Source organism: Triticum urartu, chromosome 7A (genome assembly GCF_056163025.1).
Source record: "Triticum urartu cultivar PI428250 chromosome 7A, HENAU_Tu73, whole genome shotgun sequence".
Classification (NCBI taxonomy): domain Eukaryota; kingdom Viridiplantae; phylum Streptophyta; class Magnoliopsida; order Poales; family Poaceae; genus Triticum; species Triticum urartu.
Genome location: NC_141879.1, coordinates 511,249,200 through 511,270,130, shown reverse-complemented (window position 1 = coordinate 511,270,130; position 20,931 = coordinate 511,249,200). Strand labels below are relative to the sequence as shown.

At 42.8% G+C, this 20,931-nt stretch overlaps 1 pseudogene; it reads right to left on the bottom strand.

The window, feature by feature from the left end:
- Positions 1–20,931, bottom strand: part of LOC147960192 (uncharacterized) — a 34,389-nt pseudogene that overhangs the window by 1,815 nt on the left and 11,643 nt on the right.

Below are 20,931 nucleotides of genomic sequence, written 5' to 3'. Positions count from 1 at the left end.
TACGATCTCGAACGGAGCGCGATGCAAGTACGGCCGCCACTTGTTGATCGCCATCATCACCGCCAAGAACTCCTTCTCGTAGGTGGACAGCTTCTGATTCTTGACGCCCAAGGCCTTGCTGAGGTATGCGACGGGGTGGCCGTTCTGTGTGAGCATCGCCCCCACGTTGGTGTCGCACGCATCGGTCTCGATCGCGAATGGCTTGGCGAAGTCAGGGAGTGCCAGCACGGGCGTGCTCACCATGGCTTGCTTCAGCAGCTCGAACACTTGTTGCGCCTTGTCGTTCCAGGCGAAACCTTTCTTCGTCAGGAGCTGGGTCAGCGGCTTCGCGATGATGTCGTAGTGGGGAACGAATTTGCGGTAGTAGCCGGTCAGGCCGAGGAAGCCGCGGAGCTCGGTGGCCGTCGTGGGCACGGGCCAGGCCTGCATGGCGCTGGTCTTGGTCGTGTCGGTGGCTGATACGTCCATTTTGCATCATGCTTTTATATCGATATTTATCGCATTATGGGCTGTTATTACACATTATGTCACAATACTTATGCCTATTCTCTCTTATTTTACAAGGTTTACATAAGGAGGGAGAATGCCAGCAGCTGGAATTCTAGGCTGGAAAAGGAGCAAATATTAGAGACATATTCTGCACAACTCCAAAAGTCCTGAAACTCCACGAAAGTTATTTTTAGAAATAATAAAAAATACTGAGCGGAAGAAATACGTCAGGGGGGGCACCACCTGTCCACGAGGGTGGGGGCGCGCCCTACCCTCCTGGGCGCCCCCCTGCCTCGTGGGCCCCCTGTTGGTCCTCCGGTGGCCATCTTCTTCTATATGAAGTCTTTTGTCCGAAGAAAAATCATAAGCAAGCTTTCGGGATGAGACTCCGCCGCCACGAGGCGGAACCTTGGCGGAACCAATCTAGGGCTCCGGCAGAGCTGTTCTGCCGGGGACACTTCCCTCCGGGAGGGGGGAATCATCGCCATCATCATCACCAACGCTCCTCTCATCGGGAGAGGGCAATCTCCATCAATATCTTCACCAGCACCATCTCCTCTCAAACCCTAGTTCATCTCTTGTATCCAATTCTTGTCTCATAGTCTGGGATTGGTACCTGTAGGTTGCTAGCAGTGTTGATTACTCCTTGTAGTTGATGCTAGTTGGTTTATTTGGTGGAAGATCATATGTTCAGATCCTATATGCATATTAATACCACTCTGATTATGAACATTAATATGCTTTATGAGTAGTTACGTTTGTTCCTGAGGACATGGGAGAAGTCTTGCTATTAGTAGTCATGTGAATTTGGTATTCGTTCGATATTTTGATGAGATGTATGTTGTCTATCCTCTAGTGGTGTTATCTGAACGTCGACTACATGACACTTCACCATTATTTAGGCCTATATGAAGGCATTGGGAAGTAATAAGTAGATGATGGGTTGCTAGAGTGACAGAAGCTTAAACCCTAGTTTATGCGTTGCTTCGTAAGGGGCTGATTTGGATCCATATGTTTCATGTTATGGTTAGGTTTACCTTAATACTTTTGTTGTAGTTGCGGATGCTTGCAATAGAGGTTAATCATAAGTGGGATGCTTGTCCAAGTAAGGACAGAACCCAAGCACCGGTCCACCCACATATCAAATTATCAAAGTACCGAACGCGAATCATATGAATGTGATGAAAACTAACTTGACGATAATTCCCATGTGTCCTCGAGAGCGCTTTTCTCTATATAAGAGTTTGTCCAGGCTTGTCCTTTGCTACAAAAAGGATTCGGCCACCTTGCTGCACTTTATTTACTTTTGTTACTTGTTGCTCGTTACAAATTGTCCTATCACAAAACTATCAGTTACCTATAATTTCAGTGCTTGCAGAGAATACCTTGCTGAAAACCGCTTATCATTTCCTTCTGCTCCTCGTTGGGTTCGACACTCTTACTTATCGAAAGGACTAGATAGACCCCCTATACTTGTGGGTCATCAAGACTCTTTTCTGGCGCCCTTGCCGAGGAGTGAAGCGCCTTTGGTAGGTGGAATTTGGTAAGAAAAAATTTATATACTGTGCTGAAATTTACTGTCACTTGTTACTATGGAAAGTAATCCTCTGAGGGGCTTGTTCGGGGTATCTTCACCCTGACCAGTAGAGCAAAGAGTTGCTCCTCAACCTACTGAAGATGAAAATGTTCACTTTGAAATTCCTTCGGGTATGTTAGAAAAACTGCTAGCTAATCCTTTTGCAGGAGATGGAACAAAGCATCCTGATGAGCACCTAATATATGTGGATGAAATTTGTGGATTATTTAAGCTTGTAGGTGTGCCCGGTGATTTTGTTAAGAAGAAGGTATTCCCTTTATCTTTGAAGGGAGATGCATTGACATGGTATAGTTTATGTGATGATACGGGATCATGGAACTACAGACGATTGAAATTGGAATTTCATCAGAAGTTTTATCCTATGCATCTTATTCATCATGATCACAATTATATATATAATTTCTGACCTCGTGAAGGAGAAAGCATCGCTCAAGCTTGGGGAGGCTTAAATCAATGTTATATTCATGCCCCAATCATGAGCTCTCAAGAGAAATAATTATTCAAAAAATTTATGCTCGGCTTTCTTAATAACAATCGCACCATGCTCGATACTTCTTGTGCTAGCTCTTTTATGATGAAGACTGTTGAATTCAAATGGGATTTATTGGAAAGAATTAAACGCAACTCTGAAGATTGGGATCTCGGTGAAGGTAAGGAGTCAGGTATGACACCTAAGTTTGATTGTGTTAAATCTTTTATGAATACCGATGTTTTCCGTAAGTTTAGCACTAAATATGGACTTGACTCTGAGATAGTAGCTTCTTTTTGTGACTCTTTTGCTGCTCATATTGATCTCCCTAAGGAGAAGTGGTTTAAATACCATCCTCCCATAGAGGTAAAGGTAGCTGCACCTATTAAAGTTAAAGAAAAGACTATCACTTATAATGATCCTATTGTTCCTACTTCTTATGTTGAGAAACCACATTTCCCTGTTAGGATAAAGGATCATGCTAAAGCTTCAACTGTGGTCCGTAAAAGCAATATTAGAACTTATACACCTCCTAAGCAAATCAAAGTTGAACCTAATATTGCTATTGTTAAAGATCTCTTGTCTGATAATATTGATGGGCATGTTATTCATCTCCGTGATGAAACTGCTAGAATTGCCAAACCTTGTGCTAAAGATAAACATAGACTTGTGGTAGGCATGCCTGTTATTTCTGTTAAAATAGGAGATCATTGTTATCATGGCTTATGTGATATGGGTGCTAGTGCTATACCTCATGACTTATACAAAGAAATTAAGCATGATATTGCACCTACTGAGTTAGAAGATATTAATGTTACCATTAAGCTTGCCAATAGAGATACAATATCACCCATTGGAATTGTTAGAGATGTTGAAGTCTAGTGTGGGAAAACTAAATACCCTACTGATTTCTTGTTCTTGGTTCCCCACAAGATAGCTTTTGTCCCATTATTTTTGGTAGACCCTTCTTGAATACTGTTAATGCTAAGATAGACTGCGAAAAGGATATTGTTACTATTGGTTTGGGTGATATGTCTCATGAGTTCAACTTTTCTAAATTTCATAGACAACACTGCTACCTCTTGAGCACTGCGTTGGATTTCCCCGAAGAGGAGAGGATGATGCAGCAAAGTAGTGTAAGTATTTTCCTCAGTTTTTGAGAACCAAGGTATCAATCCAGTAGGAGGCTACTGAAAGGGCATTTCCCTACTTTATGTTTTGGATGATGATGACAACCCTTTGTGGTCTAATCGTGTGCTATATGTTTCAGGTTCTCGATGCTTAGGCTTACATCGGATTGCTATTGCCTCTCGAAGGAAAAGATCGAACACGTGTCCTCTACGCTTTTATTTCTTTGGTCGTAGAGTACCTGTACTATCAAGAGGGAATCCTCATTAGGAAGCTCTGGGGGAATCAGTTCACATACACTTTTCTCACCCTCTCTTTGCCTTCCTCAGGTGTGTGTGTGAGAGAGAGTTTTCCTTGCCTCTTCCCCTCTTTCCTGCTCACTGTTTCTGCCCAGCGGTTGTACCGCTCTCTGGAGCGGTTGTACCGCTGGGTCTTGTCGCTCACCAGCTTTGCTCGAGCGGTTGTACCGCTGCCTCCGGGCGGTGGTACCGCCACCATGCTCTGCAACAGCTGGGGCAGTGGTTCCGTCCATGCACCGCTCAAGTACCGCTCTCGCTTCTGGTTTGATGCGGTTCTTGGGCGGTAGTGGCCCGGTTGGTCCGGTCATTACACGATGACCGGTACCACCGGTGGTCCGAGCGGTTCTTCCGCTCGGAACTTAGCCGCCCAAAAGCTCAAGGCCATGCGGTTGTTCCGGCCAGGCACCGCCCAAGTACCGGTCAAGCTCCTGTTTTGATGCGGTGGTTGTGCGGTAGCCAGGCGGTTAGTCCGGTTATTTTCTTAGCCGGTACTACCGCCCGCCTGTCCGGTTGTACCACTTGGTAGGGTTCTGCAGTTACCCCGTGAGTCCCGGTTGTACCGGGACGAGGACCGGTTGTACCGCTGCAGTGCAAAAAACGCAGTAACGGTTGGAAATGTGGGTGACTATTTAAGAGAGCTTCTCCCACCTAGCACTCCCACCTTTGACCTCTCTCACTCCACCATTAATGCCCTTCAAGCTCTCTTGCCCGATCTCTCTCTCTAGCCACTCAAACTTGTTGATTTGCTAGGGATTGAAGGAGGAGACCTAGATCTACACTTCCATCAAAGGATATTTGCTTCCCCCATACTTTCTTGTGTGGATTTTGTTACTCTTGGGTGTTTGAGCACCCTAGACGGATGAGGTCACCTCGGAGCCATATTCCATTGTGGTGAAGCTTCATGGTCTTTGTTGGGAGCCTCCAATTAAGTTGTGGAGAGAGCCCCAACCTTGTTTGTAAAGGTTCGGTCGCCGCCTCCAAGGGCACCAATAGTGGAATCGCGGCATCTCGCATTGTGTGAGGGCGTGAGGAGATTACGGTGGCCCTAGTGGCTTCTTGGGGAGCATTGTGCCTCCACACCACTCCAACGGAGACGTACTTCCTCTCAAAGGGAAGGAACTTCGGCAACACATCCTCGTCTCCACCGTCTCCACTCTTGGTTATCTCGTGCCTTTACTTGTGTAGCTTATTTGTTTCATATATCTTGCTTGCTTGTGTTCCTATTCGTGTTGCATCATATAGGTTGCTCATCTAGTTGCATATCTAGACAACCTACTTTGATGCAAAGTTTAAATTGCTAAAAAAAGCTAAAAATTGTTAGTTGCCTATTCACCCCCCCTCTAGTCAACCACATCGATCCTTTCAGCTACGCACAAGTCCCTCATACCTACACAAAAATAATAGCTCAACGCAACCAACGCGCTTAGGGGTTGTCAATCCCTTCATGGTCACTTACGAAAGTGGGATCTGATAGAGATGATAAATAATATTTTTGGTATTTTTGGTATAGAGATGCAAAGTAAAAAAGTAAAAGCAAAGTAAAAGCAAAGCAATAATAAAGTGATGGAGATTGATATGATGAGAAAGAGACCCGGGGGCCATAGGTTTCACTAGTGGCTTCTCTCAAGAGCATAAGTATTCTACGATGGGTGAACAAATTACTGTTGAGCAATTGACAGAATTGAGCATAGTTATGAGAATATCTAGGTATGATCATGTATATAGGCATCACGTCCGAGACAAGTAGACCGAAACGATTCTGCATCTACTACTATTACTCCACTCATCGACCGCTATCCAGCATGCATCTAGAGTATTAAGTTAAAAACAGAGTAACGCCTTACGCAAGATGACATGATGTAGAGGGATAGTTTCATGCAATATGATAAAAACCCCATCTTGTTATCCTCGATGGCAACGATACAATACGTGCCTTGCTGCCCCTTCTGTCACTGGGAAAGAACACCGCAAGATCGAACCCAAAGCTAAGCACTTCTCCCATGGCAAGAACAACCAATCTAGTAGGCCAAACCAAACTAATAATTCGAAGAGACTTGCAAAGATAACCAATCATACATAAAAGAATTCAGAGAAGATTCAAATATTATTCATAGATAGACTTCATCATAAACCCACAATTCATCGGTCTCAACAAACACACCGCAAAAAGAAGATTACATCGAATAGATCTCCACGAGAGAGGGGGAGAACATTGTATTGAGATCCAAAAAGAGAGAAGAAGCCATCTAGCTACTAGCTATGGACCCGTAGGTCTGAAGTAAACTACTCACACTTCATCAGAGAGGCTTGGATGATGATGTAGAAGCCCTCCGTGATCGATGCCCCCTCCGGCGGAGCTCCGGAACAGGCCCCAAGATGGGATCTCGTGGATACAGAAAGTTGCGGCGGTGGAATTAGGTTTTTGGCTCCGTATCTAACCGTTTGGGGGTACGTGGATATATATAGGAGGAAGAAGTACGTCGGTGGAGCTTCGAGGGGCCCACGAGGCAGGGGGTGCACCCTAGGGGGGGGCGCCCTCCACCCTCGTGACCGCCTCGTGGCTTTCTTGACGGAGGGTCCAAGTCTCCTGGATCTTATCTGATGAGAAAATCACGTTTCCAAAGGTTTCATTCCGTTTGGACTCCGTTTGATATTTCTTTTCTTTAAAACCCTAAAACAGGCAAAAAACAGCAATTCTGGGCTGGGCCTCCGGTTAATAGGTTAGTCCCAAAAATAATATAAAAGTGGATAATGAAGCCCAATAATGTTCAAAACAGTAGATAATATAGCATAGAGCAATCAAAAATTATAGATACGTTGGAGACGTATCAAACACCGTGAAGAGGAATTGCCTAGTAAAGATGAAATTATTGGTCTTGCTTCTATTGCCGTACCTCCTAGTGATCCTTTAGAACAATATTTGCTAGACCACGAAAATGATATGTTTATGAATGAAAAAAGGGAAATAGATGAAGTATTCTTTAAATAGGAACCCATCCTGAAACACAATTTGCCTGTTGAAATCCTAGGGGATCCTCCTCCACCCAAGGGTGATCCCGTGTTTGAGCTTAAGCCGTTACCTGATACTCTTAAATATTCTTATCTTGATGAGAAAAAGATATATCCTGTTATTATTAGTGCTAACCTTTCAGAGCATGAAGAAGAGAGATTATTGAAAACTCTGAAGAAGCACTGTGCTGCTATTGGATATACTCTTGATGATCTTAAGGGCATTAGTCCCACTCTGTGCCAACACAAAATAAATTTGGAGGAAGATGCCCAACCAGTTCGTGATCATCAACGACGGCTGAATCCTAAGATGAAGGAAGTGGTAAGAAAGGAAATACTAAAGCTTCTTGAGGTAGGTATAATTTATCCCGTTGCTGATAGTCAGTGGGTAAGTCATGTCCATTGTGTCCCTAAGAAGGGAGGTATTACTGTCGTTCCTAATGATAAAGATGAGTTGATCCCGCAAAGAATTATTATAGGTTATAGGATGGTAATTGATTTCCGCAAATTAAATAAGGCTACTAAAAAGGATCATTACCCCTTACCTTTTATCGATCAAATGCTAGAAATATTATCCAAACATACACAATTTTGCTTTCGAGATGGTTATTCTGGTTTCTCTCAAATACCTGTGTCAGCCAATGATCAATCAAAGACTACTTTTACTTGCCCTTTTGGTACTTTTGCTTATAGACGTATGCCTTTTGGTTTATGTAATGCACCTGCTACCTTTCAAAGATGCATGATGGCTATATTCTCTGACTTTTGTGAAAAGATTTGTGAGGTTTTCATGGACAATTTCTCCGTTTATGGATCCTCTTTTGATGATTGCTTGAGCGACCTTGATCGAGTTTTGCAGAGATGTGAAGAAACTAATCTTGTCTTGAATTGGGAAAAGTGCCACTTTATGGTTAATGAAGGTATTGTCTTGGGGCATAAAATTTCTGAAAGAGGTATTGAGGTTGATAAAGCCAAGGTTGACGCTATTGAAAAGATGCCATGTACCAAGGACATCAAAGGTATAAGAATTTTCCTTGGTCACGCTGGATTTTATAGGAGGTTCATTAAGGACTTCTCAAAAATTTCTCGGCCTCTGACTAATTTATTACAAAAATATATACCATTTGTTTTTTATGATGATTGTGTAGAAGCATTTGAAATACTTAAGAAAGCATTGATCTCTGCACCTATTGTTCAGCCACCTGATTGGAATTTACCTTTTGAAATTATGTGTGATGCTAGTGATTATGCTGTAGGTGTTGTTCTAGGGTAAAGAGTTCATAAGAAATTAAAAGTTATTCAATATGCTAGTAAGACTCTAGATAATGCTCAGAGAAATTATGCTACTACTGAAAAAGAATTCTTAGCAGTTGTATTTTCTTGTGATAAGTTCAGACCTTATATTGTTGATTCTAAAGTAACTATTCAGACGGATCATGCTACTATTAAATACCTTATGGAAAATAAAGATGCTAAACCTAGACTTATTAGATGGGTTCTCTTGCTACAAGAATTCGATTTGCATATTGTTGATAGAAAGGGAGCTGAGAGCCCCGTTGCGGACAACTTGTCTAGGTTAGAAAATGTTCTTGATGACCCGCTGCCTATTGATGATAGCTTTCCTGATGAACAACTAAATGTCATAAATGCTTCTCATAGTACTCCATGGTATGCTGATTATGCTAATTATATCATTGCTAAGTTTATACCACCCAGTTTCACATATCAACAAAAGAAAAAGTTTTTCTATCATTTGAGACATTACTTTTGGGATGACCCACATCTTTATAAAGGAGTAGATGGTGTTATTACACGTTGTGTACCTGAGCATGAATAGGAACAGATCCTACACAAGTGTCACTCCGAGGCTTATGAAGGACACTGATGTCTACTACACAACCTTCTTGTAGACGTTGTTGGGCCTCCAAGTGCAGAGGTTTGTAGGACAGTAGCAAATTTCCCTCAAGTGGATGACCTAAGGTTTATCAATCCGTAGGAGGCGTAGGATGAAGATGGTCTCTCTCAAGCAACCCTGCAACCAAATAACAAAAAGTCTCTTGTGTCCCCAACACACCCAATACAATGGTAAATTGTATAGGTGCACTAGTTCGGCGAAGAGATGGTGATACAAGTGGTATATGGATGGTAGATAATAGTTTTTGTAATCTGAAAATATAAAAACAGCAAGGTAACGAATGATAAAAGTGAGCGTAAACGGTATTGCAATGCTAGGAAACAAGGCCTAGGGTTCATACTTTCACTAGTGTAAGTCCTCTCAACAATAATAGCATAATTGGATCACATAACTATCCCTCAACATGCAACAAAGAGTCACTCCAAAGTCACTAATAGCGGAGAACGAACGAAGAAATTATGGTAGGGTACGAAACCACCTCAAAGTTATTCTTTCCAATCAATCCGTTGGGCTATTCCTATAAGTGTCACAAACAACCCTAGAGTTCGTACTAGAATAACGCCTTAAGATACAAATCAACCAAAACCCTAATATCACCTAGATACTCCAATGTCACCTCAAGTATCCGTGGGCATGATTATACGATATGCATCACACAATCTCAGATTCATCTATTCAACCAGCACAAAGGACCTCAAAGAGTGCCCCAAAGTTCCTACCGGAGATCACGACGAAAACGTGTGCCAACCCCTATGCATAGGTTCATGGGCGGAACCCGCAAGTTGGTCACCAAAACATACATCAAGTGAATCACGTGATATCCCATTGTCACCACAGATATCCACGGCAAGACATACATCAAGTGTTCTCAAATCTTTAAAGACTCAATCCGATAAGATAACTTCAAAGGGTAAACTCAATTCATTACAAGAGAGTAGAGGGGGAAGAAACATCATAGGATCCAAATATAATAGCAAAGCTCGCGATACATCAAGATCATATCACCTCAAGAACACGAGAGAGAGAGAGAGAGATCAAACACATAGGTACTGGTACATACCCTCAGGCCCGAGGCAGAACTACTCCCTCCTCGTCATGGAGAGCGCCGGGATGATGAAGATGGTCACCGGAGAAGGATTTCCCCCTCCGGCAGGGTGCCGGAACGGGGTCCCGATTGGTTTTTGATGGCTACGGAGGCTTCTGGCGGCGGAACTCCCGATCTATATTGTGTTCTGGAAGTTTTAGGTCACGTAAGTATATATGGGTGCAGGAGGTACGTCAGGGGAGCCACGAGGGCCCCACGAGACAGGGGGGCGCGCCCTAGGGGGGGGAGGGCGCCCCCACCCTCGTGAGCACCTCGTTCCTTCCTTGACGTGAGGTCCAAGTCCATCAGGTGTGTTTCCTTCCAAAAATAACTTCTCCAGTTGATTTCGTTCCGTTTCGACTCCGTCTGATATTCCTTTTTTTCAAAACACTGAAATAGGCATAAAACAACAAATCTGGGCTGGGCCTCTGGTTAATAGGTTAGTCCCGAAAATAATATAAAAGTGGATAATAAAGCCCAATAATGCCCAAAACAGTAGATAGTATAGCATGGAGCAATCAAAAATTATAGATACGTTGGAGACGTATCAAGCATCCCCAAGCTTAATTCCTGCTCGTCCTCGAGTAGGTAAATGATAAAAAGATAATTTTTGATGTGGAATGTTAGTTGGCATAATTTCAATGTAATTCTTCTTACTTGTGATATGAATATTCAGATCCATAAGATTCAAGACAAAAGTTCATATTGACATAAAAATAATAATACTTCAAGCATACTAACAAAGCAATCATGTCTTCTCAAAATAACATGGCCAAAGAAAGCTATCCCTACAAAATCATATAGTCTGACTATACTCCATCTTCACCATACAACATATTTAAATCATGCACAACCCCGATGACAAGCCAAGTAATTGTTTCATACTTTTGATGTTCTCAAACTTTTTCAATCTTCACGCAATACATGAGCGTGAGCCATGGACATAGCACTATAGGTGGAATAGAATGGTGGTTGTGGAGAGGACAAAAAGGGAGAAGATAGTCTCACATCAACTAGGCGTATCAATGGGATATGGAGATGCCCATCAATAGATATCAATGTGAGTGAGTAGGGATTGCCATGCAACGGATGCACTAGTGCTATAAATGTATGAAAGCTCAACAAAAGAAACTAGTGGGTGTGCATCCAACTCGCTTGCTCACGAAGACCTAGGGCAATTTGAGGAAGCCCATCATTGGAATATACAAGCCAAGTTCTATAATGAAATATTCCCACTAGTATATGAAAGTGACAACATAGGAGACTCTGTATCATAAAGATCATGGTGCTACTTTGAAGCACAAGTGTGGAAAAAGGATAGTAGCATTGTCCCTTTTATTTTTTTATTTGGCCTTTCTCTTTTTTATGGCCTCTTTTTTTTGGGGGGGGGGGGACAATGCTCTATTGAATGATGATCATCACACTTCTATTTATTTACAACTCAATGATTACAACTCGATACTAGAACAAAGTATGACTCTATATGAATGCCTCCGGCGGTGTACCGGGATGTGCAATGATGCATGAGTGACATGTATGAAAGAGTTATGAACGGTGGCTTTGCCACAAATACTATGTCAACTACATGATCATGCTAGCAATATGACAATGATGAAGCGTGTCATATAAACGGAACGGTGGAAAGTTGCATGGAAATATATCTCAGAATGGTGGAAATGCCATAATAGGTAGGTATGGTGGCTGTTTTGAGGAAGGTATATGGTGGGTTTATGATACCGGCGAAAGTTGCGCGGTACTAGAGAGGCTAGCAAGGGTGGAAGGGTGAGAGTGCGTATAATCCATGGACTCAACATTAGTCATAAAGAACTCATATACTTATTGCAAAAATCTATTAGTTATCAAAGCAAAGTATTACACGCATGCTCCTAGGGGGATAGATTGGTAGGAAAAGACCATCGCTCGTCCCCGACCGCCACTCATAAGGAAGACAATCAATAAATAAATCATGCTCTGACTTCGTTACATAACGGTTCACCATACGTGCATGCTACGGGAATCACAAACTTCAACACAAGTATCTCTCAAATTCACAACTACTCAACTAGCATGACTCTAATATCACCATCTCCATATCTCAAAACAATTATCAAGTATCAAACTTCTCATAGTATTCAACACACTCATAAGAGAATTTTATTATTCTTGAATACCTAGCATATTAGGATTTTAAGCAAATTACCATGCTATTAAGACTCTCAAAATAATATAAGTGAAGCATGAGAGTTCATCTATTTCTTCAAAATAAAACTACGACCATGATCTAAAAGATATAAGTGAAGCACTAAGCAAATGACAAACTACTCCGAAAGATATAAGTAAAAATCAATGAGTAGTCGAATAATTATGCAACTATGTGAAGACTCTCTAACATTTAATAATTTCAGATCTTGGTATTCTATTCAAAAAGCAAGCAAAGCAAAATAAAATGACATTCTAAGAATGGCAAACATCATGTGAAGAAGCAGAAACTTAGGATCAACCGAAACTAACCGATAATTGTTGAAGAAGAAAGGTGGGGTGCCAACCGGGGCATCCCCAAGCTTAGATGCTTGAGACTTCTTGAAATATTATCTTGGGATGCCTTGGGCATCACCAAGCTTGAGTTTTTGTGTCTCCTTAATTCCTCACATATCACGGTCTCCCTAAATCTCAAAAGCTTCATCCACACAAAACTCAACAAGAACTCGTGAGATAGGTTAGTATAAATCATTGCCAAAACCTTATCATACTCTACTGCAGCAAATAACTAAAATTATTATTCAACATTGCATTACTAAATGCCTCTGCATATTTAATAGTCCTATCCTCAAATAGAATCATTAAAGAAACAAACATATGCAAACAATGCAAAGATAACAACAATCTGCCTAAACAGGATAGTCTGTAAAGAATGCTGCAACATCCATACTTCCCTAGCTCCAAAAATTATGAAATAAAATTCCCACTGTAGTAAATTTATCGGAGCTTAATATGCAAAAGGTTTCAACATTTTATCAGATTCTGACTTTTCTAGGGAATTATTGCAACAGTGGTTAACTTTCTGTTTTCAAACAGCAACATGTAGACTTGTAACATAGGCATAGTAAAGACTATCAATGCCACTTTTATTGAAATAAAAGATGCAAAACATTGTTCTAAATAACAGCAAGCAAATCCTAACAAAATAAATTGACGCTCCAAGCAAAACACATATCACGTGGTGAATAAAAATATAGCTCCAAGTAAAATTACCGATGAATGAAGACGAAACAAGGGATGCCTTCCGGGGCATCCCCAAGCTTAGTGACGGTGTCCTGGACTAGGGGTTACTCACCACGTCATCTCCCGATCTGATAGATTGGGCCGAGGACCCCCATGGCCGTATACTCATGGGCCAGTTCGGACAACTGCCGCATACAAGGAAGATTCCACAAGACTTGGCGATCAAGACAAGGACTTCTCCCCACCGGCGTATTCGGCTAGGACTGTTGTTAACCTAGGCCTCTGGTGCATTATATAAACCAGGGCCAGGCTAGTCGATAGATCAGATAGACAACTTCATCATACAACAATCATACCATAGGCTAGCTTTTAGGGTTTAGCCTCCTTGATCTCGTGGTAGATCTACTCTTGTACTACCCATATCATCAATATTAATCAAGCAGGACGTAGGGTTTTACCTGCATCAAGAGGGCCCGAACCTGGGTAAAACATCGTGTTCCTTGCCTCCTGTTACCATCGGTCCTAGACGCACAGTTCGGGACCCCCTACCCGAGATCCGCCGATTTTGACACCGACATTGGTGCTTTCATTGAGAGTTCCGCTGTGTGATCGACAAAAGGATCGATGGCTCGCCTGCAGATCAACTACGACTTCGGCATCTTCGTCACCAGCTCGACTGGTCACCTTGGTTCGACCAAGAACTGCGCCCCATGTTCGGATCACCATGTTCGGACGAGGGCCTTCATCAACACCAACTCCGATCTCTATCAAGATCATGGAGGAATCGTCCATGGAGCTCGGGGGCTCAACGTCAACATTGCCCTTGGGCGACCGTGCTGTTTTTCCGGACAGCGAATGCGTATCCGCCGCCACCGCCTCCTCGAGTGTTGCTTTAACGATCGCTTTGGTGGAATTGTGCGGAATTGAGTCTATAACAACCCTGGAAAATTTCGTCGAGTTCCGATGGAGGAATCTCTGGCAATCCACGATATACCGGAGCCCTGTCAAATCTGGATGGGAATTTGGATGAGTTTAGGGTGTGGTGTCCAGCTTCTAGCTCGGACGTCCTTTGGAAGATCCAACCGTTGATCGGCTGCGGAATTCCTATATCTACCACCTCTCAAAATTTCAGCTTGATCCGACCGCCCAAACTCCGGAAACCTTCCGATTAGTGCATCACTTTTCGGATCTGTTTTCTGCGCGAAAACGAATCCGACCCGAGTTCATCTTTTTTATGAACGGGATTCCGGACATCCCTTTTGAAGGAAGTTTTGTATGGGGTATTGTGTTTCGTTCCCGAACACATCCCACTAACTTTAAGATCTTTTGAACATGATCTTCAACATCATGCTGGTGTCAAACCGGTCCGGCAATATTACTCCACGGCTGCCGACCTGCACTAGACACGTCGTCACTCTAGCCGAGCTCAACTTCTTCGGATCATCATCTCGGCAAGCCGAACAAGAGTCCGGCATCGCGAAGGATAAATCATCATCAACATCGCCGCCCCACGGATTAAACGGAGCGGGCATACCGGCATCGCCGCACGGTCGCTTCATCAAGCCGGCATCGACCACGTCACGACCTGCATCGACAGGGCCGCACTATTGCTTCTTCAAGCTGGTGTCCGTCACGCCGACCTACTTTGAATCATTGGCTGACGTCGAGGCTTCGACATCTCGGCTGGACCGGGGGCTTCGCCATCTCTTCATAACCTACTCCGGACACTTCGGCGTCACTAGCCGACCAGCTCCGTCACGTTAGCTGAGCCAAGGGCTTTGCCTCGGCGAGTCAACCTTTACCAGCATTGCCATGCCGTCGTTTTATCGCCCATCAGGCAATGGGTGTGCGGAGCGAGTCCCAATTTTGGGAATCACCTTCCTTCGGATTGCTACAATAAATAAACCAGGTGCTATTAATCCCAGTATTTTTTGCTTGTTTGGGTTCATTTTTCCCAAGGAATTATTACTCTGGTTTGTCCATGATATATACACAGGTCTATCAAATGGTGATCGCATTAACGACGGTCGCGTGGTGGTTCGATTAGTTTCCGTACATAGTCCGACGAACGCCGCATCCGGAGCTCGGACCGACCTGTGAATTCAGGCTTTGCCATGCCTTTACCGCATCACGCCGACGCCTTGCATGGACATTGACTTCGGCGCCAGGCCATATTTCTTTTATTACTCACTTTGCATAAATTATTTATTATGTAACGATTTTTTTAATTATCATTATTACTATTATCTCCGGTTTGCGCTATTTTTTGTGCACATGAAAATGATCCGGGGACTTCGGCGTCACTCTGCCGGTCTGCATTGACCGTGCTATGTCACCACTTTGGCATGTCGAGCTCTCCGCTCCGCCACCTCGGTACCAGCTTGGGGGATGGAACCTTGCCCCGCATCAAGCTCGGACCGCGTCATCAATACCGAACACATTAACCAGCTAAGTCGCTTTCATGCTCAAAGCTTTAATTTCTAACTTGCATTTGGTTCGACCAAGCATTATACTTTTTTGGAAAAAAGTTGCTTGTAAAAATTTTTCTTGTCCAAACTTTGTTTGTGACGCATAAATTCAAATACCTTCATTTGGGGGCTTCCTTCATGAAGCTTTTCCACTTGCATATGATTATACTTGTACGGCTTCGTTCCTTGTTCGTGTATTACGCCACAATATGCACCATATTGACTTAAGCGATTTGCAAGCTAGGTTGCCTCGCTCCTGTGTTTACCCCTACGTTCCCGATTGTTCGGCTAGGGAGTAAAGGGAGCACCTCTGCGATTGTCACGATCAGGTCACCTGAGCCGGACCTCAGACTGGGTGAAGCCGAAAGCTAGCGCTCTTATAGTTTTCAATGATGGTCAGCACACAATGGAACTCATGAGTACAAAAAATCTATTGCACAAGTCTCATAATAACAATGAGCACCGAAGAAAGGTATCGGTGGGGGTACTATTTTCTTCGAAGATGCTTCTTACACTTCACGGTAATATATCATAAGTTTCCTAAGCGTGCTTTGTCTGTTACAGCCTTATGGCCTGATTGCCTGATTATTGGAAACACCGTTGATATTCTCGACCGATGGAGTACATAACACTTTTTGGTCCTTGACCGAAGAGGGAGAAGCTGACGGTCGGTTAAGACGCGTTTAAAGTTCGGTTGAACATAGATATGATATAAGTACTTCGGTACATGCAATCATTCTTCTACCCAAGTCACTTGGGGGCTCTTAAGTTTATTTGAGCCGTTTTATAATAAGTGTTCTTCTTCTTAGTCGTTGCAAAGTTTTATTATTATTATTATTTATCACTCCTTTTTTTGACACCAGTGTGCGGTCACTAGCCGGGGAGCCTAATTTCTCTCTCAAAGCCGCTAGAGTTTAGTTTGCTAAACTGGCCTGATGAGAAGTACTCCGCCCTCGGGATAGGAGGTTGAAGCCGTAGGCTGACCCGCTCGAAGTCTTGAGATAGGATATATCATGTTAAAGCACGACAGAAGCACTTCTTTTTTCTAAGACCAACTTTCGGATTGGCACCGAACAATTGATATTGTTCAGACGTCATGTTTTTACTGACGTTTCTTGGTTTTCCAAGATTTTTGGCACTTTTAAACTATTTGTGCTTTTCCAGCATTAGTCTCGCAGTGCAACGCCGGACACCTTTAGGGATTCGGCAAAAACATTCTCAGATATTGCTATATATGCATCGGTTTCGAATTGTGTCTTCGGTCAATAGTTGGGTTGCCCGGCTCCTGCACTTGCTTCCTACGTTCCGTTTTGTTCGGCTAGGCGTGCAAAGGGAGAACCACTGCGATTGTGCTTCCAGCTCACACGGTTAAGCACCTCAGTGGACAAAGCCGAAAACTGACTTTCACAAATAAGCGTAAACTGGTCAGCTATCCGATGACTATGTTAAATGATGGGCCGTTCATAACATTGGCCGAAGTGTTTACGGCTTGACCCCGATTGTCGCCGAACACTACGGAGGGCTATTAACTGGCCTCCCAAACTAAATCCTCGATATTATGCTCTTACATTAGAGCTGAGGCTGCATGATCATGCTTAGCATGACAACCCAAAGAAAGGAACCGATAGCGGGACTATTTTCTTTGGAAGACATTTTCTTATGTTAAACAGTAATATAACATATCTCTCTGCGTACCTTTGTTCATAAAACCGTATGGCCAGATTGCCTTGTTTGTCGTAAATCTTTGCCCTCATAAAGGCTTTATAAAGTAGGACAAACACTCCTCGGCTACTAGCCGAGGAGGTGGAAGCCGATGGTCGGTCAACAAAGTTTTGTACAATGCGGATCCAAGCATTAATGACGTAAAGTACTTGGATACATAGAGTCATTACACATAATTTGTGATTTTACTATGGATATCGATCCTTAATTCGGCCTCCCGTGCCCGCATTAAGGCCCGGGGGCTACTGGGCTTCGGCCTTATTATTTACAAATATTAAAGGGGCACATCGATCCCCTGATCTGGTGTTGCCACCCGACCAGTGTCTCGGGGGCTACTGCATTGCTTGTTCAATGCAGAAAATTTTAAGTGCAATACAGTTGCCGAGGAGATTTTGATCCTCAGGTTGGTCGGACGCACCCAACCTGAGTCTCGAGGACTAAGCACGCCGCTTTGTGTGTCCCGAAGTATTCTGCCGAGCTAGGACTTGATCCTCAGGCCGATTTTGCAAATCAACCTGAGTCTCAGCGGCTACTGGGATCAGCGGTCTTACGTCATCCTTCAGGTGCATCTCGGGTTTTAGACTGATACACACCTTGAGGGCTACTGGCCATATATCTCGGCAGAGAATAAATTGCAATAATAAAAAATATTGACAAAAAATCGGCCCACAGTCGGGGTGGTGCACCACCTCGAAAGCAGTCCGGCATAAAGCTCGGGCGCTAGTGGCTGGCTCCATAGAGGGCATTTCCAGCATTAAGCTTGGCTAAACTCCTTCAACTTTTTTGAACCAAGGTGATATGACACCTCGGATATAGTCCGGCGTTGGAGCTGGGACACTGTCCAGCGTTGGAGCTCGGATATAGTCCGGCGTTGGAGTTCGGATACATAGTCCGGTGTTGGAGCTCGGATACATTCCGACATTAGAGTTGGGAAGCGGTCCGGCGTTGGTGCTCGGCTGCAAAAGATACCTCGAATGCAGTCCGGCGTTGGAGCTCGGACACAAGAGGACGCTGCTGCCCGGGAACAATTTCAAACCCGAGGTGTGGCATAAAAATAACAAGGCATTGATAAAGGCCAGAAACTTAAAGGGGCTCCTCGGATACCCGATGCGTAAACTCGCCGAATGCATTTCGGCGATCCTCAAGATCGAAGATGAGAAGATTTGTTGAACCAGTTTTCAAGACCGTCAACCAAAGATGAAGAACAGTTCAGAAGAATCGAGGAGCATCCCTAACTTGAAGACCGGTTCAGGGGGCTACTGACGGTGTCCTGGACTAGGGGGTACTCACCACGTCATCTCCCGATCTGATAGATTGGGCCGAGGACCCCCGTGGCCGTATACTCATGGGCCAGTTCGGACAACTGCCGCATACAAGGAAGATTCCACAAGACTTGGTGATCAAGACAAGGACTTCTCCCCACCGGCGTATTCGGCTAGGACTCTTGTTAACCTAGGCCTCTGGTGCATTATATAAACCAGGGCCAGGCTAGTCGATAGATCAGATAGACAACTTCATCATACAACAATCATACCATAGGCTAGCTTTTAGGGTTTAGCCTCCTTGATCTCGTGGTAGATCTACTCTTATACTACCCATATCATCAATATTAATCAAGCAGGACGTAGGGTTTTACCTCCAGCAAGAGGGCCCGAACCTGGGTAAAACATCGTGTTCCTTGCCTCCTGTTACCATCGATCCTAGACGCACAGTTCGGGACCCCCTACCCGAGATCCGCCGGTTTTGACACCGACACTTAGGCTCTTGGTTGTCCTTGAATATTGCCTTGGGGGTGCCTTGGGCATCCTCAAGCTTAGGCTCTTGCCACTCCTTATTCCATAGTCCATCGAATCCTTACCCAAAACTTGAAAACTTCACAACACAAAACTTAACAGAAAACTCGTAAGCTCCGTTAGTATAAGAAAATAAATAACCACTTCAAGGTACTGTAATGAACTCATTCTATATTTATATTGGTGTTAAACCTACTGTATTCCAACTTATCTATGGTTTATAAACTATTTTACTAGCCATAGATTCATCAAAATAAGTAAACAACACATGAAAAACAGAATCTATCAAAAACAGAACAGTCTGTAGTAATCTGGATCAAACGTATACTTTTGGAACTCATAAAATTCTCAAATAAATTTCTGGACCTGAGGAATTTATCTATTAATCATCTGAAAAAATAATTAACTAAGTAGCACTCTCCAAATAAAAGTGGCAGCAATTCTCGTGAGCGCTAAAGTTTCTGTTTTTGACAGCATGATCAACAAGACTTCCCCCAAGTCTTCCCAAAGGTTCTACTTGGCACAAACACTAATTAAAAGCATAGAACCCCATCTAAACAGAGTATAGATGTATTATTTATTATTAAACAGGAACAAGAAGCAATGAACAAAAATAAAATTGGGTTGCCTCCCAACAAGCGCTATCGTTTAACGCCCCTAGCTAGGCATGATGATTTCAATGATGCTCACATAAAGGATAAGAATTGAAACATAAATAGAGTATCATGAAGAATATGACTAGCACATTTAAGTCTAACATACTTCCTATGCATAGGGATTTTGTGAGAAAACAACTTGTGGGAACAAGGATCAACTTGCATAGGAAGGTAAAACAAGCATAACTTCAAAATTTTAAGCACATAGAGAGGAAACTTGATATTATTGCAATTCCTACAAGCATATATTCCTCCCTCATAATAATTTTCAGTAGCATAATGAATGAATTCAACAATATAACCAGCACCTAAATCATTCTTTTCATGATCCACAAGCATAGAAAATTTACTACTCTCCACATAGACAAAATTCTTCTCATTCGGAATAGTGGGAGTATCATAGGAAACTTGAATACTATAAATTGTTTCCACATTAAAAGAGTAATGTTCAGAGAAGGGGTAATCATAATCATGACAAGTTTTATAAATATAATCACTACTTTTTATAGCATAAGTATCATCACAATAATCATCATAAGTAGGGGGCATGCTATCATTATTATAAACTTGCATATCAAAACTTGGGAGACTAAAAATATCATCATTATTAGACATAGCATCCCCAAGCTTGGGACAAACATTAATTGCAGCAAATATATTCTCAAATGTGTCATCCTCATCAAGCATAGCTTCATCGAGCTTGGGCCTTTTCGTATCATAAGCATAATCACTCTCATCATTAATAGTATGGATAGCACTAATAGTATAGCAAACATTATTATCATATTCTTCCAAGCAAGTACCAAAAAGATTTTCAAGATCATAAGAAGTATCATTATCTTCCCAATCATAATCATCACAACAAGCAATAGGCATAACGAGATCATCATAAAGTGTATCATCTTTATTTTCATGAGGCACAACAATAATAGGAGCAACTTTATTTGGGAGAGATATCTTTTTACCTCTCTTCCTTTTTTATTTTCTTCTTCTTCACCACATCATGTGTGGGTTCAATCCTCTTTTTGGAGCTCCTTATTAATGAGATTGGTTGAATAGGAGGCTCCTTCTCGTTACCTG